Here is a 27,398-nt window from a genome sequence, read left to right on the forward strand (position 1 = left end):
GTTTAAGAAGTTTCAGTGAGAAAAGTAGACAATATATGATTTTATTAATAGTGCAAAAGCATTAGTAGTAACTGTTTAAACATTAAATTATTTTAAACATCCATGTCTTGGCTTTAATGTTGTACATATTGGCCTCTATAGCACTACAGGTAAACACATGAAAATATTTCCCATTTCCATGTGCAGGTATTGTGTTCTAACACCATTTACAGATTAATATGGACAAGGCAAACTTTGCAAAAATTGATATCATTTGGACAGACATGATTAAATGAATATTAATCAAGCAAGATGTAGGCTATGTTCAATATGCTCCAGATGTGAAATTATAATATTTAATGTTATTTAAAACTAAATTTTCTTATTTTCTTTAAAGGGGTATCTTTTATATATGTGGGTGCTCAGATGAAAACTGAGTAATGCATTCCTTGACCTTAATAAGAAAACTCACACACAAGAGTGTGTTTGCCTCCTCTAAAAGCAGCAATGCGATCGCTCAAAATCTCTCCCCAGCCCTCATCTCTCATATTATAATGAAAATGCTTGCAAGCACCAACTCCAAATCCTGTCTTAAGAAACAGTGGTCCATTACATTTAAACATAGAAAATCAAATGCCAGCAACACTAATGCTAAAAATGAACCCATTAAACTGTTTAGCATTCACAATATATAACATTTCCATAAATTTTCTATTATGTTCAGATTTATTTTCCTTAAGAAGTAAAATGAAATTTGAATAGTACAATCTGTGGTGTGGTGACACCAGCACCTGCCAGTTCTTGCCCTCAAATCCCAATTCTTTCAATGTCTTGGACAGATTTGGCCTTGTTTACTCTTCAAAAGAAATTACTGACTACAAGTGTAGTGTTCTATTTTCCCCTCTAATGTGGCTGTGATGGCTGGAGATTTCATCTGCAGCGAAGCCCTATCGGTTAGATAATCCCAACCTTCCTGCGGTTTTGCTGATGGAGAAGACGGAATATTTGGTCGAAGTGGCTGCAAGCTGTGCAGTGCTCCTCTCTCTCTGCTTCAGATGTGTAGGTGTGCAGTCCATCCACATCACTGAATACCGACTAGTTACCAAGGGGAACATAGGCACTTGTGGCTGTTTTAAAAACCTCTGTGGCACATACAGCTGTAACAACTGCATGTGTGGAAGCTGCTGCTGGAAGGATTCGTTTCCCTACCCACTGAGTGAGTCTAGGTATAACACCCCTAATAATATATTCTGATGCCCTCTCTAGGGATTTTTGGAAAACCCCTGAATATGATCAGGATCATCTCCATCTAACGGAATCCCTTCTCCAAAATGTTGCTTCTTAGGCCACTGCAATATCCTTGCACACTCAGTACAGTGTCCTGGTAGCCTGGGCAGAGATGCACGTCATGCTGTACACGGGAGAACGAGCCTGCGGTGGGTCCAGTGCCAGTGTGCGTTCAATAGAAGCAGTCCCTCTGGGCACAATCACCCAGGCATTTCCTTTAAAACCTTCTGTCCCCCCTCCATCAGAGGGACAATGGAGCTTGGATCTAATGCACCTTCTTCATAATTTAGAAGAGATAGCAGCATGCGATTTATCCATCTTCTGGCTATGACAGAGCCCAGTCTACATACAATCTTACGAAACTGTCGATAGTGTTATTAAAATCCTGGATCTTGTTGAAATGTGGAGCTACATTGCAATTAGGAAGGAAGTCTGTCATTTAGAAATTCTGCAGCAACTTTACCGTTTAAGTCTTCCAACACCTTTAGGCCTTAATAAAACTGGCTGTTTAGATTGGAAACATCTATGGTGTCCATGCCTATAACACAAACCTGCCTAAAACCAGACAATGCCAGATTTTTCAGGAGCTCACACCCTAAGCCGCCAGCTCCAGTGCCTAGAACTTCACTTGTATCTAAAAAAACTGGAGAGATTCAGTGCTCAGTTAGGAATCAGGGTGTGTGAAGGGTCCAGATTGCTTGAGGGACTTCTTTACATGGTTCCCGTGACCTTCCCAGTCTCCAGTGTCCTCACACCCACCATCGACAGCGATTTTCTCAGCCGGCAGCGCCGCTGTTCTCTTTCTTTTCTTCTCTGGCTCCTCGCACTCCCACTCTGCAGTTCCTGAATCCTATTTCAGCCACGCAGCTCTGCCCAGATCATATTTATAAAATGGTCAACGCTACTGGAGAGGTGAACATATATTTGCTTATACATTTTAATATATAATAAGATTATATTATAATGTATTATTTATCATTATACATAATATATATTATACAATACATTATACATTATATATTATATAAAATACATTGTATTATATAATACATTATACATTATAAAATATAAGTTATATATTAGATTATATTAATATTAATATAAGTAGATATATTAACAATAGTAGAAATGAAAAAGCTAACAAATAGCAAGGTTGGAGTTGGTAAGGAAAATTAGATCTAAATATTTTAAATAGAATTATTTCTCATCTACTAACCCAAAATTAACCCAACCTATGAAGTTAATCTTCTATTTTTATCAAGCTATAATTTCCAGACTGGCTATGATATGTGTGTCATGTGCAATTATTAAACATGCCATTGAAAAAAAAAGATGTGGTCCTGACTTCTTGAAGTCTATATCCTAAGTCAGGAGCTTACCTTCCATTTAAGCCTGTAACAAATTTGAGGATTTCAGAGGCACTCAGTAAGACACTGCACGTGCCCAGCGTGTGCGCTGTGAGCTCAGCCCCGTGTGAGGTGAAGACTTCAGAAGGAGGCACTGGGTGGGCCCCTGTCCTCCTACAGTTTGCTGTCTTACGGGAAACAACTCTCTGCCCCCCATCCCTTGTCTCTCACACAGGATGGAAACTTAGTCACTAATTTCTATTTATGTAGCTTATGTTGACTTTCGCTAGAAATTTAAAGTCCAGACAAAAAAATAGCACCTTCAGATGGGGAAACTGGGGAAGTTTAGAAAAAGAATTACAATTGACCCTTGAACAACTCGGGGGTTGGTACCTGAGGGAGAATGGTTCCATGACCCTCTACAGACACCAAAGCCCATGGATGCTCATGTCCCTTAAACAATATGGGTTAGAACAATGCAACAGTCGGCCTCCTGCAACCGCAGTTGGCTGAGTCCCAGTGAGAAACCTGGGGATCTGGAAGACCAGCTGCATATTCATTGAAAAATATCCACTTATAAGTGGACCTGCACATTTCAAACCTGTGTTTTTCAAGGGCCAATTGTATTTACAAAGATTGAGTGGAGCTAAGAGAGACCAACAGGGGTGGTACAGCGTCCTAGGGCTAACAACAGGGGGAAGTTATAACCACACACAGGCCCAAGAGAACAAGGAGAGGACTACAAAGTCCTCTCTTCAGTTCCTGAAAACCAGTACAAGATGCAGCCATCTTCAGGAAGGAGTGAAGCCAGGTCAGCCCCATGTGCCCCAGGAAGAAAGTCAGGGCTCTCAGATGCCCTGACCTCTGCCCTCTCCCCTGGTCTCCTGCAGGTGCTTCTCTTTATCCGAACACATTTGGAAACCAGAAGGAGGGCACATAAGATTGTTGAGGCGGCCCATGAAGGTCAATCGCTGCGGACAGAATGGGAAAGCAGAGAGAGGTGATCTGGCGAAGACAGAGACTACTCAGCAGGGCTGGGTAAATTCAAAACCACACAAGTTCACAGGGTGAGGTATGAGGTCTGCCTGGAAAACCCAGCCATTGTTAATGTAACGAGAATGCATTGTGTGACATTGATGTAACTGGCAGCCAAGGAGAGAGGATTGGAATGCTCATGTGTGAACAATGACGACTTCACTGTACTAGTCAGTGGCGGGGCAGCAGAAGTCACTGAGTGAGCGTGTGTGCTGTGTGGCTGTCACCTTCAAAATGACTGAGGGAACAGAGCACTGAATCTGCGTCAAAGTTTGCATTAAGCATGAACATTCCTCTGTGGAAAATATTCAAATGATTCAGAAGGCCACAGTTATTGGCAACTGGTGATCGGCAGCTTCATCACAACACCCCCATTCACACATCACATCTCATGAAGTTTTTTCTGTGAAATGTCAAACCGCCCAGGTGACTCAGCCCCTCTACAGCCCAGATCTGGTGCTCTGTGACTTCTGGCTTTTCCCGAAACTAAAATCACCTTTGAAAGGGAAGACATTTCAGTCCATTGATGAGATTCAGGAAAATACAATAGGGCAGCTGATGGTGACTGGGAGAACTGTGTGAGGTCCCAAGGTGCCTACCTTGAAGGGGCCTGAGGTTTCGTTGTCCTATGTACAATGTTTCTTGTATTTTGTATCTTCTTCAATAAATGTCTCTGTTTTTCATATTACACGGCTGGATACCTTCTGGACTGACCTCACATGTGCTGTATTCACAACTAAATATTTTGGTAGATTGGTTGAGAATAGTGTTTAATTTGCAAAAGGATATTTTGGTACTTTTCCATTGGATGAGATCAAGCAGTCTATATTAACATGAGTTTTCTTAAGTCATAGAATATAAAGGGCAAAATATAATTTAACAAATATTCTGCCAAGCTGAAGTCAATAGTTGGCACTTCTGCATGCCAATGAACTTTAAGACATAAATATAATGTTGGTCTTCAAGCATACAAGATTCCGAATAATTTATAAATTTTAAATGTTACACTGTATTTAGAACACTTTTAGCTTTAAGTAGAATATAATCTTCATTTTTTAAACTGGTTTTTCATGTATCTTATATATAGCAATTTTGTTTAAAAAAGACTGTATTGATTAATCCCAAAACTCTGCTTCTTGGTTTACTTCTCAAAAATTCATTTCATACCTTTCTGTTCAGTCTTTGGGAATGTATTCTCCTTTAGTTATGCTTGCTTTAATTTGTTCTGGTATTTATCATTACTCAAGAGATGTGAAGACTCTGGACCTCGAGAGGGTGCGGAATGCACGTCCTGAGTGCCCCTCGTGTTGGGAGCGGCTGAGGAGCAGGTGACCACAGCCACATTTGCAGTTAATACTGCAGGCTCACCATTGAGCATGATCTCCTGAATTTGGAATTCAAGTTATGATTTGAATTCTATATATTTTATTCAAATTTTAAAGTGGCAACCACAGAACACTTGGGGCCTTATTCATTAAACAATGAGTCATTCTGGAATTCCTTTCCCTGTTTCCTGGAGTTGGTGAACTTTATACATGAAATTTGGCTACACTTGGTGCAACTGAACCAACAATTACAGTACTAAGTATTGCAGTGCATCAGTCTGGTTTGGAAACCATCTAAAAGTTTTCAGTTTGATGTAAAGCTGAATGCAGTCTCCACTTGCCACCTGCTACCCTCAAATCCAGACAGTGATAATCAGTAGTGTATATCCTCAAAATGTTTCAAAGACTATTATAACACAGACAATTTGATAATGATTTGGCACATCTACACCATGCACGTAATATCCCCCAAACAAATTTTTGATCCAGAATTAATTAATCAATTAATTAATTTTTACCACAGAATGAAGTCTTTAGGTCTTAAAAAAATGAAACATCTTAATTTTAAGCTTTTGATTCACAATTCATAAACTATAAAACAAATTTTGTTTTTAATTCTATAGGAACAAGAAGCAACCTTGACTAAGATTTCCATAAAGGGCACTCCTAAGTGAACGGATAATAATACCACAAAAATATGTTTGCATATCATCTTTATATGGCGACAAAGAATACAGGTTCTATCTCAGGTAATTTTTAAGCAAATATCTCAGCGTAATTATAATGTATCTTTTTTGCCATGGTTCCCTTTCAAAAATACATTCACAGCCCCTATCTCTGAAGCACATAACAGAAAAGGCAAGATGTACAATAATAAAATAGGAAAGAAAAGGGCAACTGTGTCATTATATATGACTTCTGGACACATTTTAGAAAATTCCCCATAAACTTCCACTATGCCTAGCCAGAGAGTCCTCTTTCCCTGAGTTTGTACGTTCAAAGGCTAAACCTCACATCCCCCTTACCAGGACTGAAACTATTTATCAAAGTAACAGAAAGAACTTGGAGGAGACAGAATCCTCCCTCTAGACAAGACTCAAGCCATATCACGCGTAATGCTGCACGAACTTCTCCCCTCTCTGTCCTTCCCGTAATGCACCATACAGAGAGGGCTCTCGTATTGTAAAGATGTCCTATATATTTTCTCTTCACCCAGAGCTTCCATAAAGAGAGATCTATTTGTCTCCGTGGTGTTTTTGCCATTAACAGTATCAGAGCTGCAGGAACACAATGGAAGATGTGTTTTCTGTTAACCTCTTGACTCAGAGATGTCCTAATGCTAAACGTTATTGCACTTTGCATTAGCACAGGACAGTGGGGGTTCTGTGGCCGACGTGAAAGCGCTGGGAATGGCCACAGAGCCTCTCCTGCACACCCCCTGCAGTTCGTGGCGGAGCACAAAGCACATAATTTTTGTTTAGAAAGAACACAAACGAGGACCAGGGAGGGAGATGATGAATTTCACATACCCTACGTATCCCTCACCTGTTCACCACTGAGGTACTCTCTGCCATTAAATGACATTCAGTGCTTTAACATACTCTGTACACAGACATTCACATGGAAGAAATTAATTTACTTTTATTTATTACCCTAGAGATCTGCAAACCATAGAAGAAACAAGGGGATTAGTATTTACTGTTTGCTTAGGATACTTTTTTCCTATTGCCTTAATGTGGCTTTCAGTGTTTATAGTTTATGGTGGAATCCATTATTCCAAAGTGTGCCGTACCATGCTGTGCACGGCTCTTTCACCATACAGAAATGGAACTGGGAAATCCCCGTCTGTGTTAAAGGCAGAAGGCCATGGAGGCTTCTATGTAAGATTCTGGCCACTGTTATCTAAGATTCCTGAATGACAGTCCCAGAATTGCAGAATATTCTATATTAACGACATCTCAGAAATTATCCCTTCTAGTCTATGTGCTTACATAATTGGGCATTGATGTTCAGAAAGTTTAAATGATTGAGGTATTGCGGAGCCAGGCCTGGTACCTGCACTCATGCCTGCCCCACCACCCCTGCTGAATCCTGTTTGCATTAGCTGCTCATGGGTGCTTCTGCTGAACGACTGAAAGATCCTTAGGGCTATACTCAGTGTCACTACTTCTAAAATGCCCATCTCACAGTGCTGCACCTTAAGGTTCTAGATTAGTCAAATGAACAGATATTTTTAAAAGATAAGCTGTGTGACTACAATTAAAAGAGAAACTTGCTGTATTTCTCTAAAGATGAGAAGCTGTCTCCAAATTTCTTATCTGCAGCTTACATGCCTGGATGTCTGGAATTTAGAGGCATTTGATGATGTAAAACCTTGCTACCCAGCAGTGTGTCCCATGCACCCACAGCATCAGACTTATGCAAGAATTGGTTGAAATGTGAATTTAAGGCCTCATTCAGGCCTACTTCATCAGAATCTGCATAGTAACAAGACCTCAGGGGATTCATAGTAAAGTTTGATAAACACTACTGCAAGGAAGCTTTCAATAGAACTTGGAAGTACAACTGTTAAGAAAACGAGGTATAAAAGGCCACCAGAGACTTGACAAGTGTTTTGGTGGGGTAGGGTCTAGGAAGCAAGAGATGAGGGAAAATAGTCTGTGGGACAAGATATTCATCAGGTAGGGTGTTGCTCTATTTCCAGTCAAAGCTTGCACAAGGTATTTAGAAAATATATACTGGTTGAAATAAGAAAAACTCATTTCTCATTGGGTCTTCTGAAAGCTCAGAGAAGACATGGAGCCAAAGTCAGCTTTGAGGAGGCGGTGTTTGTCTACATGAGAATGTCTTTGGAAGTGAATATTTACCCTGTACAAGATGGGGACTAATTGCATTCTCACTTACTAGTTAAATGTATAAACCAAGTAGAAAGAATGTGATGTGTGCGAATAAGGAAGTGCAGATGACCTGTCTTCAATAAAGTTTGTAAACTCAATAAACTAACTGGCCAGAGCCTCCTTAAATTGTGTCAGCAAAACACTCCCTGATTGATGAAGGTCAAGATGCTGGCAACACATTTATGTTTTTGAAGCTTATCAATGGGCTAGAAAAGAACTGGATCAAATGACCATATTTTGAAAAATTAAAATAACATTTACTGGGCATATATACCCTAAGAATCCCAAATCACCAAAAGAACTTAAGCACCCTTATGTTCATAGCAGTGCTATTTACAATAGCCAGGTGCTGGAAACAGCCTAAGTGCACATCAATAAATGAGTGGATCAAAACTGTGGCACATTTACACAATGGAATACTGCGCAGCAGAAAGAAAGAAGGTACTCCTACCTTTTGCGACAGCATGGATTGAACTGGCTAAGTGAAATAAGCCAGTTGGTGAAAGACAAATACCATATGATCTTACCTATAAGAGGACTCTAATGAACAAAATAAACTTATGAGAAAAAGAACCAGAAGCATGTAAACATAGAACAGATTTGTTGGAAACCATCCCACCTGGTTTCAGGGACAGTAGCCTCGCCGACAGGCAAGAGGGCCCAAGGCAGAAGCTGAGCAAGGAGGTGTTGGTAAAATAGGCCACTATGGAGACAAAACCTGTCCCCCTGGCATGATATGCCCTCACATCACCCTGCTTGGCCTCAGAGGATGGCCGGTCAATCAATGATGGGTAAGATCCCTCAATGCCAGGGGCAACCTAAGACAGACACAGTCACATAGGGGCCATCAGGGAAGGGGAACATGGAGAAGGGGCCAAAAGGCCCCCACCTCTCGACTTTGTCATGGCCGGAGTCCTCATTCTATGACGGAAGTCTCCTTATCTCTTGGCTGCTCTGCTCCCCTGGCCTTACTCAGGTGTGAAACAATGTTAAGGGCAGGTGCAGCCCTAAACTGGATCAGGCAGTTCCTGGGGACACTTTGACCTGGAAAAGGAATGCATTTAATCCTATGAAACCTGCTTTGGTAGGAATGCCATCTAGTTAATGAGTACTGGTGTTCAGGTCTGAGCATAGAATGAATTTATTTTCCCAGGTTTTAGGGCCAAATGAGTGTCACTCTGTCTACCAGACTCTAACTCAGAAAGACTCTTGTAATTCTTTTACTATTATCTTTAAACCATATCTCCTTCCTTTAATCATTACTGTTTAACATTGATTGATGAGGTTGATGAGCTTTATGCTCCTGCTTTGTACCGCTGTACGACCTAAACTCAATAAAAGCCCAAGGAGAAAGGTGCTCTGGGCTCTTATTCTCTAAGAGATTAGCCAGCCTTTCCTCTCCAAGCAGATCTTTTGTTGGGCATTTTCATTTCATCTGCTACACTGGGGGACACTGTGGGACAGAGCTTCCCCTTCAAAGATAGTGACCAGAGGGGAAGGGGGACGGGAATAATGGCAGAAAGAAGGGGAAGGGGCTAGTCAAAGAACACATATGAATGACCCATGGAAGCGGACAACAATGTAAGAATTGACTGTGGGAGTCGGGGGGGGGCTATGTGGAGGAGGGCAAAGTGGGGGAAATTGGGACAATTGTAATACAATAACAATAAAAAAATAAAAATTTAGAAGTTTTTAAACAAAAGAAGGGCTCTCAGGCACCGGCAAATGCAGGCTCTCTTCTTCCTTGAGGATACCTGGATGATCGTGCTGCAGTTGCCTGTGTTTCCCAGCGATGGAGAAATCAAGATGGCGGAGGAGTAAGTGGAAGTCTCACTGACCTCCTCCCAGGACTAATCTGGAATTACAACTAAATTGTGGAGAAGTCACCCAGAACAAACAACTGAACAATAGTGAGAAAGGAGCCTTATAATCTCAAACAGACAGAAGAATCAGCATAAGCACAACCTAACTGGTAAGAAGCACAGTAGAGACTTGAGAGGATGCACTAGGCGACCACAGGCAGCAGCACCAGAGGGATATTGAAATGGCCAGTTGGATCCCCGTGAGAAGAGCAGGGTCAAAACCATAAGCACGCATCTCCAGACTACAGCATCAGAGCCCAAAAAATACACCGATAACAGCCAGCAGTGAAGAGTGGCAGGGTTGCTCTAACCAAGAGACAGTGCAGCTGGAGACGCAAAGAGCCATGTAAAGGTCCAATGCATAAATTTTTATTTGCAGCCACTTACCCTGGTCGCTAGCAAAGGTAGGGGCGGAGTGGACTGGATATGCCTGAAGGCAGACTGGGGAAGCAGGCTTTGGGGAGAGAACGGAGAGAGTAGACGGCAGGATCCCAGTGCTAACTCATCCCCCATGCAGCAGCAGCCATCTGGCTCAGGCAGATCACTCCTGTGAGCAGCAGCAGCATGAGAATAAAAATAACTGCCCCAAGGAGGGACTCTGCCCCACCTTGTCGTGCCTAAACCTGACTGCTAAGTGCAGAGTGACTAGATTAACAAATGAAGGAGACAGCCACAGACAGCAGATTCCTGGAAGTCTCAAACAGACTGTCTAAGGTTAGATCAGGTCAACATCTGACATCATCAGAGGCAGATCCAGAAAGAAAAAACAGTGGTCATCTACCATGGAAGTTCACACCACACAGAGTCAGGAAACCAAGACAGATTAATTTAAGAAGCACAAGCAAAAAAGAAGAGTCTCACAAATAAGGGAAGACAAAGAAACAATCCCCAATTGAAGGGAAAGGAGGAATCCCAACAAAGAGAACTACCTGAAAAATAGGCAAGTAAACTATCAGTTATTGAGTTCCAAACAACTATTATAAGGAAGCTCAGTGAGGTCAGTGAGCTCAGAGAGAATTACCAAAATCTACAGGGAAACTATGAGGAACTTACTGCTAACTATATCAGCATGAAAAAGGACATAGAAACTATCAATAAGAGGCAAGAGGAAATGAAAAATACCATTTCTGAATTGAAGAACACAGTAGAAGAAATCAAAAGCAGGCTAGATGAAGCAGAGGAATGAATCAGTGAGCTGGAGGATAAGGGTGAAAAAGCTCCTAGAAAGAGCAAGAAAATGAAAAAAGACTAAAAAGGAATGAAGAGGCATTTAGGGAAATGCAGGACAACCTGAAACATAAATATCCATATAATAGGGATAACAGAAGGAGAAGGAGAGGAGCAAGGGATAGAGAACCTGTTTGAAGAAGTAATGATGGAAAACTTCCCTAATTGGAGGAGAGAAAAAGTTACACAAGTCCAGAAAACACAGAGGGTCCCATTAAAGAGGAACCCAATAAGGCCCACTCCAAGACACATCATCATTAAAATGGCAAATATCAAAGACAAACAGAGAATCCTAAAGGAAGCAAGAGAGAAACAGGAAGTAACATACAAGGGAGCCCTGATATGACTAGCAGTTGACTTCTCAACAGAAACACTACAAGTCAGAAGGGGATGGCAGGAAATATTCCAAGTCATGAAAAGCAAAGGCCTGCAACCAAGACTGTTCTACCCAGCAAGGCTATTCAATTCAAATGGAAGGTGAAATGAGGAGTTTCCCAGACAAAAGAAGGCTAAAAGAATACACCTCCACCAAACCAGCACTGCAAAATACGCTAAAGGGAGTGCTTTAAGAAGATAAAGAGCCTATGAATACCCATTTCCTTTCACAGTGACCAATACTTGATATTACCAATATTTTTAGTGATCTGATTGTGACAATGATGTGTTATTTTAATTGTTCCTTTATTATTTGTTGTAACTAAACCTGATTTTACATATTGCTTGCCTATTTCTATTATTTTTAAAAGCTTTAAATGACTTTTGGTATCTTTATCCAGTTTTTGACTAAATGTTTCTAGAATTTTTTCCCTAAAAAAAAACTATTAACCCTTTTTTAGATGTGTTGCAAATACTTTCCTATTCTATTACTTGTCCTTTCACTTTTTTATACGTATATTACTGTATAGTCTTAAATGTTTAATATAGTCATATTGTCAATATTTTACTTCATAGCTTCTGGGTTTGAATATTTTACTTCAGGGTAAAAAAATATTATTTTGTATTGTCTCCAAAAATGCCTTAGATTTTACATATTGATTTTTAACTCACCTAAATATTTTTTGTATAATGTGTGAAATAACGGCTATTTGTTTTATTTTGAGTAATAGTGGTCCATGCACCTTATTTGTTGAGTAGGCCTTATTTTCCCCATTGCTTTGAAATATCAACTTCATCATATATTCCATTGTTAGATCTATACATTTTTTTTCTAGAATGCTCATTTTATTTAATTGATCTACTTGATTATTTCTGTGCTGGTGTCACGTTGTTTTAATTGCTGAGACTTTATAATGGATTTAAATTTTTTAATATTTTATAATGGATTTTGACATTTAAAAAAATAGATAAAATCAATCAGCATTTTAAAAAAAAAAGAAAGAAAGAAGGAACTCCTACCTTCTGTCACAACATAGATGGAACTGGAGAATATTATGCTAAGGGAAATAAGCCAGTTGGTAAAAGACAAATAGCACATGATCTCACCTATAAGTGGAATCTATTCAACAAAATAAACTTATGAACAAAATTAACCACAGGCATGGAAACATGGAACAGACTGAAAGTTACCAGAATAGTGGAAAGAAGAAGGGACTAGACAAAGAACATGTATGAATGACCCATGGACATGGATAATAGAGTGGGAATTAACTGTGGGAGCAGGGGGTGCAGGTGGGTGGATGGGGGGAGGCAAAAGGGTAAAAATTGAGACAACTGTAATAGACTAAATATGATTTTTAAAAAATTTTAAAACGTGAAAAATATACCATTTACATCACTATATATATATATAGATATTATCATTTCTTGATGATATTTTTTAAGTGTAGCATTCTGCAACACTTCATTCCTCTTTTTAAATTCTAGGATTAATTCTCGGAAGATACTGTGGTTATTTGTATTAATGGTATGTTTGGGATATCGGGGACAAAAATTTTTGTTAGATATAAAATTCAGTGAAGGGATCCCATAAAGGAATAGAACATGTACTCAGTAATGATGAAAATAAGGAATGATCACTTTGAAGAAAATAAGGAATGACCATCCATTACTGCTAAAGCTGACACAAAGATATCTAATGAGGCCTCCAACATATTTTTATTTACTTACTTACTTACTTATTTATTTAGTAGTTTGCAAGCTCTTTATTCTAGGATGCATACTGGCTGAAAGACACAGGAGTATGACCTCCTAGACACCACAGCCATTCTGAAAGCAAACAGGGCATTTATTTAAACTCTGATAGATGCAACCCTACTACCAAATCAGTAGAACCTCAGCCATGTAAAAGTTACTTTGTCTTCAGAAGCAGGACTCCAAATACTATTCTGCCCTTAGGAATCATGGCTGTATTAAAACACTCAAGTTTATGCCACCAAAAAGACAAAACCTCATTGCCTTCTACAGGAAGGTAACTTGAGTTTAAAAAATTTTATAAATATATTAATGGTACTAAATATATATACATATATATGTGTGTATACTTATATACTTATATATAGGTATATATAACTATATATATATATATATATATATATATATATACACTTTATAAATATATAAGCAGTATGAAATAGGTCTTTATATGTCAAGTGGCTACAGATGTTTAATACACAAACTCTTACCCAACACAGGTACAGGTAATAGCTGTGTTTCATGTCAAACTCATAATAAATTGACAAAGTAATGACAGTGTCTTTCAGAGCAAGGCCACAGGCTCTTCCAAAGGATAAATGAACACACTGATAAATGAAGACTAAACAGGAGACTTAAAGTCTTGTCCCCAGTTCTGCAAGCAGACTTTCAGAGTGACCTAAAACTAACACTGAACCTTCAGCTGTGTTTCATCATGAAAGTGGGGCTAGATATCCCTGAACTGTTAGTAAAGCAACAATCACTACAATTCACTGTGAAAACCTTCAAGCATGGGATCACAGTGGTAATAGTACTGGAATCTCATCTTTTTTTAAAGGTAGATTAGCTTATATAGCTAGAAGCTATAAAACCATTATCTTTTACATATGGTATATATTAAAACACCAGAAAATAATTGAATAACCTCATTAGGTAGCTTCTGACTCCCTGCCTGTATTGTCTATCAAAACTGTCTGAGCTTAGAGCAACCTTATTCTAGCCAAAAGTTTTAGATTTTAGTGCTGATTTGTTGTTCATATACTCTATGCAGAGTGTGTGAGTTCAGTCCAAGTCAGGCAGAATGTCCACCATTCATGACATTGGTTATCGCCATGAAATGACTAAGCCTTATATTCTAATATAATCAATTCCCACATTATTACCATTCCAGTCTTTGGCATTTTTTCCACAGAAGTTGGCTGGAGCATATCTCATTAACAGGGATGTAAAGAGCATTCAGACAAAGACCAGCTCAGCTTAAAACCCCAAGTGTGAGTTCACAAACACGGCTCTTGATCTTGGGAGCTTCCTAAGTGGAGGGTATGCAATTACTTGCATTTGATGAAATTCAAGAAAGTGTAATGTGATTGTAAAAACCGGCCCCCATTTGTCGTAACTTCCTCGGCTCACACCCTTTGCCATGAAACTTTGTAGTGCCTCCCACTACAGCTCTAGCCGTGGTCATGTGACTTCCTTTGACCAAGAGGTATTAGCAAACAGAAAACAGGCAGAAGCTTGCATGATACTCAAGCCATTTGGCTTGTTTTTGTCCTTGCTCTTCCATGAGCGCTTTTTCCATGAGAATGCGCTCAGAGGAGCCTCTTGGAGGATGTAACACATGGAATAGAACTGAATTATCTCTTCATCCTGGTGACCTCATTCTACGGCTCACAGCCCGAATGGATGAGACAGAAAATCTGCCTGGTCTATGTCTCTAAGCCACAGACTCGTGAGCTAAATATATATTTCTTGTTGTATGCCACTGAGGTTTTGTGTTATTATTATGTAGCATTATTGTGACAATGAATAACTGATATATTAAATTTCTGAAAGCCTTACGTTTTTGGTAAAACAGAATTCAACCAAAAGAAACAGAACATGAAAATACAGCATGGGTACAAGAATTAAACAAAACCTGAATTCTAAAATACCCCTAAAGTAATTGTACCCAATCTTACCTTTCATGGGCTTTCCTAGGGGGGAAAAAAGGCCCAGAGGACTCATGCTTTGTTCGTGGCATGTTGCTTTGTGCAAGACCCAAGGAAAGCTAGGAGGCTGTACAGTTATCTCCCTTGTTGTAATTCTAAACTATACAACCTACTACCTCAACCTGGGAACATGCAGTCACAATGGCTGGAAAGCTACCACTTCTTAAGCAATAAAATTGCAAGTTAGTCTTATAAATGTTCTTCATGTTGTCACCTATTTGGGCCATTCATAAAGGACAACATATCAAGGGGTCTGTTAGTAGAGAAAATAACACAAGAACCTTGGCTTTAGATTATTGTGCAGACAAGAAGAGAGGAAGTACTTGGGATTGGTCTTCTTGAAATTTTCTGTGCTTGAAAATTATGGTAATTTTATATAATGGCACTTGTCCTGATCAATCTAATGACCTTTGGTATGTTTGGACAGAATACAAAAGTCGAGCAATAATTAAACTTGGACAATTGAAAAGAGATTAGGAAAATAAATGTTTCTCTTGTGAAACTGAAAAACTCACATTTCTAAAGGTCAATAAATGAAGGGAAACACCTTAAGCCAAAATACAGTGAAAAGATATAGACAAGATTCTGAGTGAAGTAGAGATAAAGCAATAATAAAAGATATTTTGAACATTCACTCAACAGTATTGATCATGTACATTACATAATTCATATATTTAAAAAGTGCTCCTCCTTCCAGAGTTTAATGTTCCAGCACTTTCCATAAAGTCTGTCCCTAACAATTTATTTAGCAACATACGAAATGTGACTGTGTTTCTTTCTTTATATGGTAAGATGGTAAATTTCCCTAGATGTCTATTAATTTTTAATCTGGGCCTTTCTTTCGTCTTCAGCTCCAGTGAGACACTGGAGTAGCAGACAGGCTCACAGGCTTGGTGACATCCCATCTCCACCTTAACTCATATTTAGTCCGGTTTGTTTTTCCTGGGAGGGCTGCTCCGTGGTCTCTGACAGTCATCTTTCTTCATTGCTTAGCTTGACCCAGATATTGCCTGGTAAAGGCTGTTCACAAAACAGCTGGGCCTAGGCATGTGCTCAGAGGGGCCTCTGCGTACATGGGATACTAAAGGGGGACACTACTACAGTGCTGTCTGTGTTGAAAAGACAGATCCAAATGCTGTAGATTTAGTGTTTCTCCACCTACCTGGAGAGGGACTATTTTCTACCTCTGTGCCCTCACACGCTACCATAGGGTGGGCAGCTTTTTTGAGGAGGTGACCTCTGTTGCATCAATGCTGCCTGGTTTGGGAGAAGCACTGGGAAGTTGGTTTTATCAAACTCTCATTTATCCCTCAAACCTCAATTTGAAGAGTTCTTCCTCTGATAATCTCACAAATATACATCTAATGTAACCCTAACACCACTGCATTATTTACATCTGTCTCCTTCACTGGATACTGAGCTATTTGAAAATAGGACTGACTACTCACCTGTGCAAATCCAGTAACCAGCTGCATGCCTACTACTTAACACATAATAGAAATCTAAAAAATATGTTTGTAGCCTGACTGCTGTGGCTCAATTTGTTGGGTGTCATTCCATAAAGCAAAAGGTTGCCAATTCTATTCTCGGTCAGAGCATATGCCTGGGTTGTGGGTTTGATCCCAGGTTGAGATGCTTACAAGAGGCAACCGATCAATATTTGTTTCACACATTGATGTTTTTCTCCCTCTCTTTCTACCTCCCTTATGCTCCCTCTAAAAGGAAAGGAAAGGGAAAGGGAAAGGAAGGAAATGAAAGAAAGGAAGGAAGAGAAAGAAGAAAGAAAAGAAAGAAAGGAAAGGAAGGGGGAGGGAAGGGGAAAGGAGGGAGGAAGGGAGGGAGGGAAGGAGGGAGGAAGGAAGGGAGGAAGGAAGGAAGGAAGGAAGGAAGGAAGGAAGGAAGGAAGGAAGGAAGGAAGGAAGGAAGGAATGTTTGCTGAATGAAACCAAAAATGTATGAATGAATGAACAAAGTGGGAGTATCAACCTAAAGTTAAGGGCCAGATGATTTTTCTTTTTATGTCAAGTCCTTTGTTCTTCCACTTATATTGTAACTTCAATTATAGTAAACTGGATTTGTTATTGAGATCCAGTGGGGGAGGGGTGGAATGCAGAATGGCTGAACTCAACCTGGTAACTTTGCCTCAAGTCCTGATGTCATGTGGAACTTCAAGAAGTTAACTGTGCCCTGGCTGGTGTGGCTTAGTGGATTGAGCACCATACCAGACTGTGAACCAAAAGGTCACTAATTTAATTCCTGATCAGGGTTCATACCTGGGTTGTAGGCCAGGTCCCAGGTTGGAGGTAACTGATTGATGTTTCTCTCCCTCTCTTTCTCCCTCCCTTCCACTCTCCCTAAAAATAAATAAGTACAATCTTAAAAAAAAAAAAAAAGAGAGAGAGAGAGGTTGTGAGTCCTCTGCCTCTAGATATGCACTTATATATAATATTTTATATTCACTGGGACATTAAAAGAAAACATAATTCATTTTCTTTTCTTTGCATTTAAATTTCTTTTATTTTTCTTATATTGACTATTTCCCTGATTCTGTATCCTCTCTTTTAGAATGGGAAACAAGGCAATGGAGAGCAGATGAGAGTTAGCAAAAGAGGATACAACAAAGAGAGAATAAGTTTTGATGTGCTCAAATAGTAGTACATTGGCCTAAATGTATAACTTACAGATCTTTCAAAAGTCTGGATATAAAAAAAAAATCTGTCTCCATGTATATCTTCTAGCAATCAAAGACAAAAGGATGTTGGTCTTGGAATATTAATGGTTTTCAATATTCTGCTCTTTTGCTGTGTGAATTTCCTTGTTTATTTACACTGATTTTAGCCCATTACCATGTATTAGTGCAATTATGGCTTATTACATAATTAGTGTAAATATTGTAGACATGTAATAACAACATGTAATTAAGATATGGAATGATGTGACAAAATGTCTCACTGAAAAAAGGAAATGTAAAGTAATATAAGTAGTATTTGTAGGAGAATAGTAGTTATAATGTTTTTAACTATAGAAAATCTAGTACTTTTTAGCTCTCAGTCTATTGAATATTGAGGTTTTAAGCACTACCAGCATCAATCCTGCCAGATGAAGAGAAGCAAAGGCCTTAAACAATATCACAAGTATCTGGAATTACAAAAAGCAGGGACTCCCCATGAGTAAACATACTCTGTATTTGATTAGGTACTTGGAAGTTGGACAAATGTTATGATTAAACACGTGATTCAATAAAGTATGTGTCAGAATGTCTGACATGCAATTCTCCAAAGGAGCTCCTGACCAGATAATTAGTTTTTTGAAGTAAGAGTTATAGCTTTAAGATTTATGTTGGGGAAACAATACACATTCTATACCTACATGGTTCCTCTTAATAGCTCCAAATTTCAGTGTGTGAAAAAGATTCCAATCTTCTAAAAAAAAGTTATAGCTTCAATCTTTAGCAAAATGCTCAACAAATAGTAAGCATTTACAAAGGTTTGTTGAATTGATGAGTGAATGAATCTTAAAAGTTTTGAGCTATATGGATGTACCAAAAGAAAAAAGTTGCTCTACTACATCTCACACTTTATTGAGCATGATGTTGTCTGTAATAAATCTTTGAAATTTTTGAAGTCATTTATATTGACATTGCTGTAAAATTACAGCACCATTATAGGAACAAGAAATTTTAAAAATCTTAATTTGAGAGGCTAGTTGACATTTGAGGAGGTTAAATACTATAATCAGCAAACAGGATCAATAGACCTAACAAAAACTGAGGAATGATTGGTAAGCACACTAAAAAGTAAGAAATTATATTAACTTAAAGTTCAAAGTTAATTCTAATCCTACACATGCCATTGTCTTTCCATGTAGAAAATTCAACCTATCAATTTTGGGATACAAATATTTGTATTCCAAATATTGATAAAGCATTTGCTTTATCAAAAGTAATTCCTGGGATAAAATTTTTTTCTGTTTAAAAAAATAAACTACATTTCGGTGCTACAGTTTAATAAATGTATTTTGATAGTAATGATTTGAGAATTTTAATGAAACTAGTTTGTTTTATTACCATTCTCTCTACACCTCCATGCAATAATGACTACTGAAATATATTTCTGTCTTTTAGGGGAAAACCAGAAAATCTGCAGCTTCCTGTAGAATATTTGGTCCATGCTAAGGGATCCCCAAAGGAATAATTAGTATTTATAGCACCATTCATTCATATGGAAGAAGGGAAAAATACTGAATTTCATCATAATGTAAAATATTTAATATCCTGTTTCTTATAACAAGTGTCCAGGGGCTTTGGGCTTTCCATTAGAATGTTTTCTAGCCAGGTGAATCAAGTGTCTTAGGCCTTTTAGAAACTTTGAAAAAATTCACTGTTCTGTGTAATCTTTTTTCTTGGGGTTTCAAAACACTCATTAAAAAGAAACAACCTGCCAGTCACCTACTGGCCGTCCTGCAGTCCCATGTCGTCCTTGTGCAGGGCACGTGGGCACCTACTGGCCGTCCTGCAGTCCCATGTCGTCCTTGTGCAGGGCACGTGGGCGCCTACTGGCCGTCCTGCAGTCCCATGTCGTCCTTGTGCAGGGCACGTGGGCGCCTACTGGCCGTCCTGCAGTCCCATGTCGTCCTTGTGCAGGGCACGTGGGCGCCTACTGGCCGTCCTGCAGTCCCATGTCGTCCTTGTGCAGGGCACGTGGGCGCCTACTGGCCGTCCTGCAGTCCCATGTCGTCCTTGTGCAGGGCACGTGGGCGCCTACTGGCCGTCCTGCAGTCCCATGTCGTCCTTGTGCAGGGCACGTGGGCGCCTACTGGCCGTCCTGCAGTCCCATGTCGTCCTTGTGCAGGGCACGTGGGCACCTACTGGCCGTCCTGCAGTTCTGCATTGTCCTTGTGCAAGGCACATGGGCGCCTACTGGCCATCCTGCTGTCCTGTGTCATCCTTGTGCAGAGCACATGGGCACCTACTGGCCGTCCTGCAGTCCTGCATTGTCCTTGTGCAGGGCATAAAGGCAGTTCAGCATCTCTTGGATTCATTTACTCCATTGTCCCACTGGTAGCACACTTAATAGCAGGTTAAAGATGATGAGACGTGATTTTGCCTTTACCAAATGTAAGTGTTTATCAGAGTAGGTACAAGTTTAATTTATCCATCCTCGGTCAACCACATCAAAGAGGCATGTAAAACCAACCAACTATGTTGTTTGCTTAATGGGTGAATAAAGGCCTTGGGCAAACAATTATACATGATACACACCAATGGGGACAGGTATTTTTTGCTTCTGGATGTGACATTCCATCATTCTATAACGATGCAATGACTTCTTGGCAGGCTGGGAGTTGAGATCTACAGACAACCATCCTCAATGCTATGCAGAACAAACATAAAGGAAATGTATATCCACACTGTCCTCTGGGTGTAGCATTTGCAGAGCTTGATATTCTACCTTACAAACATACGTGATGTTATTGGGGCTTTCCTAATTCTGACATATGATATTTAATTTTTATGTAATTTTTATATACTTTATAGAAGAGTTCTATCTATTTCTGAATGATATGGCTCTTAAGAAGAAACAGTATTTAATGAAATAAAATGTATTATTTCAAACTTTTAGCTGATGTTAACTTAGTAAATATTGTACTTTCTGTTATTAAAAAAAAACCCTGCACATAAATGAACAAAAACTTAAGGGAATTCCTCGCCCTATGTTGGACCAAAAAGGCATGCAAAATTTCAGTCATTGAAGTGGGATCCACTTTTCACCCTGGGTCCTGTTCATAGACTCTCTGCTCACACTGTCAGAATGAGACAAGTATAGCCAGCTTGGCTTTGATCTGTGGTCAGTTTGACTTTCCACTCTTGGCACAACGGTGACATTTAAGAGGCAAAAGAGTAAAATAATTTTAATTCCAGCCTTTTAAACATGGTGAAGACACTGGCCAAATAAGAAGTTGGACCTAAACAGGCTATTTGTTTTTTATAGTTTTTCTTCTTACATTACAAGATATTTACAGAAATATAAATAATGAAGCACATTTACCTCTATCAATAATTTTATTTTTAAAGGACTGATTAGATGGCGCTTGGACAACAAGAGGTGAAGAAGAACTGCCACAAAGCACAGCCCAAATCAGAGTGGAAAGGGTCTTGTACACAAGTCGCTGTCAGTTTCCGAAAAAGATTATAACTTTAAAAACAATTAGTCAAACACACAGAAAACAAAACAAACCCTTGTTTACGTATCTATTTTCTCATCACTCAACAGAATGTTGCCTGAGTCACCCAAATTTTTGCTGCCTCATCTGCAATCCCAGACTCTCAATTTGATAACAGACATTAGTTATAAGTGATAAGGGAATTGAGGTCAAGCCTATAAATTCCTTTTAGAACAGAAAGTTTCCTTTCTCCATATTAGACCCTCTTTTCATTTCCACCATTATCAAAGGTAACTAGGGGGAAGGGAAGGAGAATAAAGGAATTTGAAGGGATATTGAGTGAGATACAGGCAAGGCCCATGGTCAGTGAGATTGCCTAACAGACACATACCTATAGACACAAGCTTGTGTGGACTATCACCACAAGTTCGGATCTACGGGTTTGTGGCAACAGGCCTCAGTGTCTTCTCTCGTTTGGGGGTTTGACATGTCTGAAAATAAAACATTAAAACCATTATTCCAACCAAAAATTCTCCCATCTTATTATTTTATGCTAGCAATGGAAAGATTCCATCTTGCTCGTAGAGAGCAAAAGTTAAGCAGCAGCATCTAAGCTCTTCCCCACACACACCCCTTTTGTTTTTACACACTACAGATACAGTGGGCTGTAGGTCAACCTCAACATTGTACTGTTGAATATTACAAAAGACCCATTTATTCAGTCCTCAATATACAATCTGAGCAAAATGATATCAGTCTAGAAAACCAGTGGAATAAAGGAAATTCTTTAACTTGTAGGGAAAGAAAAATACTTCAGAGCCCAAATGCAAGTCCATTTCTTTAAAATATATATAATTACATGACAAGAGATGCTGAAGTTGTCCTTTTCCATTTGTATTCTGATAAACAGCTGAAAGAAAGTAGCAAGTACTACCAATGTGGTTGTATTTTGTTTTTAAATGTATTCTAGAGGAGATTTGCAACTATATTATATTGGAAGATTCATCTTTAAGAAAAGTATGCATTTTTGTTCCTCACCCTCACCCCCACCACCATTATTCATTCAAGCACCAAGACTAAGCAAGTGTTGGCATATTTAATAAAATTTTTCCAGAAAAGAAATTGTATAGTTGCTTCCCAAAAACTGTTTGAGGATGTGGGAATGAATCTGTTTCTGAGTCTTTCTCATACAAAGATTCCACTTGTCAACATAATATCCTTTCTTCAAAACCAAATTTCCAGTTATGGAATGGAACATCCAGGACACCAAACTTTCCTTAATGGTTCCTTTTGTGAATTTTATTGAAGACACAGTTTTATTCATAAGCACTTCAAGGACACATGACAGAAAGTGAAATAACCCCCCTCCCTAGATGCTGGGGAAAACATATACCCCTCCAGGACCTACAAAGAGACATTTTTTCACTTTTGTTAGCAATGTCTGTAGATCCAGGCTCTCAAAAATATCTCCTTTGCCTCAACATATGAACATTCATTTTCTTTCTTAAGGATCCAGGGAGCTTAACTAATAACAAACAAGATGAGATTAATTTGGGAATTATTCAGAGAAAAGAGCAGGCTCTTTTTTACACAACCTAAAAAGTGAAAGCAAGAAGACAGGGACACAACAGCAAGACGAACAGAGACTGAGATGCAACCTTTTAGAACGGCTGCCCTGTCTGCCTGCTTCATCATGGCAGAGCTGTCTGTGGGCACACAGTGGCGTGAAACCCGCTGGCAATATGAAGGCTGCCAAATCTCAGAATTTGGTTGCAGCTTTGTGACTCGACTTTTAGATCCAAAACTGACAGTGACAAGAGGGGAAGGGGAGAGGAATAACAGAGGGAAGAAGAGGAAGGGTCTAGTCAAGGGACATGGATAAAGGACCCACAGTAATGTACAAGGTGGAGACTGACTGAGGGAGCAGGGGGTGGGCAGGGCAGGGGAGAGCAACAGGGGAAAAATTGGGACAACTGTAATTAAACAACAATAAAAAAATAATGATCTTTTTTAAAAGAAAAAAAAGAAACAGTAGTAGGTAGAAGTGGGATTCTAACCAGTCACCTCAAAATAATCTTTATTTTATTTTAAAATGTTCATTTCCTTTGCAAGAGAAAAGATTTTAAAATAAGCTCTGAGCCTCTTGTTTTCTTTTGATCTCTCTGACAGAGGTATGGGGCCAGAGGTATTGGTGGATGGGCACTGTGAACGCTGGTAAGGATTGCTAAACACGTGTGACATAGGAGCTCTTATTAAAACACAAAGGAATAGGCCAGGCTCCCGAAGCACTGAGAACTGATTGTTATCTTCAGGTTTATTAAAATATAGAACATAACATGTGTTGGCAATGGACAAAAACTTATCAGAATGCCACATTTAGTCATTTAAGTGGCACCACTTTCATACACTTGCACCTCAAAGTCCATAGAAGGGGGTTCAATGCTGTGCTTCAGTTGGAGTTATCGCTGAATATTTTTATTTTCTGGCAAATATGGGGCAGAGAGAAATTATGCACTCCAAATGGTTTGTAGCCCCAGCTTCTAAACAATCTTATTTTAATTTCAGAAAATGAAAGAGAAATCAGAAGACACCCAGGCTGCAGGAAGAAGGAGGAGAAAGAAAGAAAGAAAGAAAGAAAGAAAGAAAGAAAGAAAGAAAGAAAGAAAGAAAGAAAGAAAGAAAGAAAGAAAGAGAGAGAGAGAGAGAGAGAGAGAGAGAGAGAGAAAGAAAGAAAGAAAGAAAGAAAGAAAGAAAGAGAGAAAGGAAGAAAGACACTGAACTAGTAGAAGAGTGGTTTGTTTGAGAATAGATATTTTCCAAAATGTTAATTGAATACCTCCTTCAAGAACTTTCTTTGTATTGAGGAGAAAAATAAGGTTCTTTTCAGAGCAGTTTGTCTTGCTTTATTAAAGCAAAATTCTGCATGGCTCTTTTAGATAATACTACTAATATTTAAGTTAGAAAATATAGGCAATTCCTCTAAAGAATGGCAAAATCAGGATAAGGTAATTTGTCAAATGATTAATTGACACAAAGTCCTTCAATAACACTAAAAGGAAATTACATGCCGAGGTCTGTCCAGAAAAAGTCCAGCCATTGTTAATGTAACAAGAACAGTGTATGTGACATCGATGTAACCTGACAGCAAAGGAGAGTGGACTGGAATGCATGTGCGTGAACAATGACGACTTCACTGCGCTAGTCACTGCTGAGGGAGCATGTGTACTGTGTGGCCACCACATTCAAAATGACTGAGCGAATAAAGAAGTAAATGCATCAAATTTTATGTTAAGCTTGAACATTTCCTCCATGGAAACTATTCAGATGATTAAGAAGGCCACAGGTATAGGGCAACTGGTGATTATCACCTTCATCTTGACAACGCGCCCACTCATGCATCATGTCTCATGCACAGATTTTTGGTGAAACGGCAAATCATCCAGGTGACTCAGCCCCCTCAACAGCCCAGACTTGGCGTCCTGCAAGTTCTGCCTTTTCCTAAAACTAAAAGCACCTTGAAAGGGGAAGAGATTTCAGACTGTGGATGAGATTCAGGAAAATATGACAGGGCAGCTGATGGAGACTGGGAGACCTGTGTGAGGTCCCAAGGCGCCTACTTTGAAGGGAACGGGAGCATCATTGTCCTATGTACAATGTTTCTTGCCTCTTGTACCTTCTTCAACAAATGCCTCTATTTTTCATAGTACATGGCTGGATACTTTCTCGACAGACCTCATATATCATGACAGCTGAGCTCAAATCTTAGTCACTGGACATGCATGGAGACAGTACCATAAAATGCATGTAGTATTAACAATCTAAGACTAAAAAGTAAAGCATTCGCTTGCAATTTATATAATAAGCCCCATCTTCCAGGAATTTAGATCACATGGTGGGGGGACTTTAGAGACAATTCTCTAATACTTATATTTTTAAACTTAATTACCAAAGGTAGAACAAAATTTAAGGACAGTGCCTGTTAGTTTCAAGTGAGTCTGCCTAAATCACTGTCAAAACAAGTAAGCACTGTTAAGTATTAACCTTCAAATATTTTTGGAACTCCATATAACTGAATGCCGTGACTGCCATACTCATTGGCTATGGATATTATAAAAGCGGTTGCTATTTTTGAAAATCAAGTTTAAAGTGCAGTTATTTTTCATAATTAAATCAATCAAGCATACCCTAAAAGATTGCAATATTTGAGGATAGAAGTTTGGGAAAAATTATAGGAAAATATTATTACCTGAAAAAGTAACTTCTTATGAATTTTATTTTTTAAACCTGTTGCCATCTTGCTAGGCCAATATCTTCAAACTATACACCCATATCTGTAAAATAAAATGATATTAAATGGATCAAGATTTTTTTGCCCTTTTTTTGGTTGGTTTCTTTTTGTTACCCAATTCTATTGTAAAGATAAATTAGAATTAATACTGAATGACAATAAAAAGGAAAACCAGAAACTGAAACAAAGATAATGCTACAAAAACACTGAGCAGCATTATGTTTCCTTTGTTTCCCGAATGACACATGATTTAAAGGTTCTTAAAATAAGTAACTTTCACTTTTTTCCTGGAATTTCCCTGGCTACAAATGACCTTTGAGAATTTTACCAGAAAAAAATGATCAGCTAGGAATATGAAGCCTTTGGGTACTCTCAAATTTCAATGTTTTAAACCAAACTGCTCATTGGCTAAACATGATTAAGAGACAGACTATCAAAAATTAAGGCTGATTATGGTATAAACTGGACAATCATTATTACCTGACATGATGGAGCATCACTGAGACATTGCTTAGGCGTTTGGATTCTGACCGATCTGGGAGTCCTTATTTCTCTCTGCTGAGGGGCTGTTAGGAAGTGAAATACCTGACTGTGGCGGACTCGTGAGTCTGTCCCCCCTGCACCACAGCAGGGTTCTTGGCTTCCATTCCAATGGCCTTTCACTGCCAATGTTTTAGAGGCAGGGTTGGCTTTTTCTTCATTGTTCCTTTACCAGTGGAAGGCACTCTCACTGTGCAGTTGCTTGCAAAAGGAAAAATGGATTTGAGTTTTCTCTGGCTTCTGACTTGAACACCAAATCCATGGTGATGTCCTGAGAGCGTCAACAACAGAAAGATATCCTGCCCTGCACCACTCTTCTTTAAAAGACATACCTCTTGTACAGGATCTCAGCAGATCTCCTTTGTCCCAAGGGGACAAAGCTTTGCAACAGAACAACTTTTTAGGAAAGAAGGAAGGAAGGGAGGGAGGGAGGGAGGGAGGGAGGGAGGGAGGGAAGAAGAGAAGGGAAGAGAAGGGAAAGGAGGAAGGAAGGAAAGGGAGGGAGGAAGGAGAGGTGGGGGAAAACAGAGAGAGAGAGAAAAGAATTAAAAGAGAGAGAAGAGACAGAGAAAAAAAGAAAAACAGAAACTCAAAAAAATAATGAAACAAAGTGAGAGGAAGGAAAGGAAGGAAGGGAGGAAGGAGGGAAGGGAGGGAGAGAGGGAGGGAGGGAGGGAAGAAGAGAAGGAGGAAAAAAACTAAAATCTACCCTTTGGCATTCACTCTGACATCATGAAGCTGGGGAGACAGGTAGTCTTCGGTCTCCCTATGGCTTTTCAGTTTTCCTGATGTCTTTTCTCTCACTCTCTGCAGCCCTCACTTTTTTGTAGCAAGATCCAATCACCTTAACAAAAGAGACACCCAGCAATCATTGTTCGAGTGCAATTCATTGTTGCCATGCGACACAACATGCTGTATCCACCTGTGATACTGCCACCAGGACACCAGACCCATGTGGGTGTGTCTTTCAAGCATGCAATTGAGAGGCTTCTGACACCAAAGCAGTTAGCTGAGGTAGAATTGATCTACACACAGGAAACACTGACCAGAAGGGAGAAGGGGAGGAAGGAGCCTGGCAAAGCAACACCATTTTCTTTGTGTTCCTTTCAAGCAAAAGGAAAATTAGAAATTGACATTTGTAATCTTCTACCATACACCCCTCATATTAAATAAGTAAATACATAAAATGAAAAATGAAAATGTGGATAGGCTGACTAAAGAACAAAGACATGAAAATGGCATGACAAAATAAGATAGATTGAACAAAAACAAAAGATGCCCTTCGATTATCTGAGTACTCAGGGGTTTTTTGTTGTTGTTGCTTGTTTGTAA

General features: G+C 39.2%; 1 pseudogene; it reads right to left on the reverse strand.

The window, feature by feature from the left end:
• Window positions 1-714: 714 nt before the first annotated feature.
• LOC129081851 (NEDD8-activating enzyme E1 catalytic subunit-like) lies at window positions 715-16,551 on the reverse strand (annotated as a pseudogene).
• Between the last annotated feature and the right edge of the window lie 10,847 nt (window positions 16,552-27,398).

This window comes from Pteronotus mesoamericanus, unplaced genomic scaffold (assembly GCF_021234165.1).
Source record: "Pteronotus mesoamericanus isolate MK-2021 breed Mesoamerican mustached bat unplaced genomic scaffold, CSHL_Meso_final contig_123, whole genome shotgun sequence".
NCBI classification, from domain to species: domain Eukaryota; kingdom Metazoa; phylum Chordata; class Mammalia; order Chiroptera; family Mormoopidae; genus Pteronotus; species Pteronotus mesoamericanus.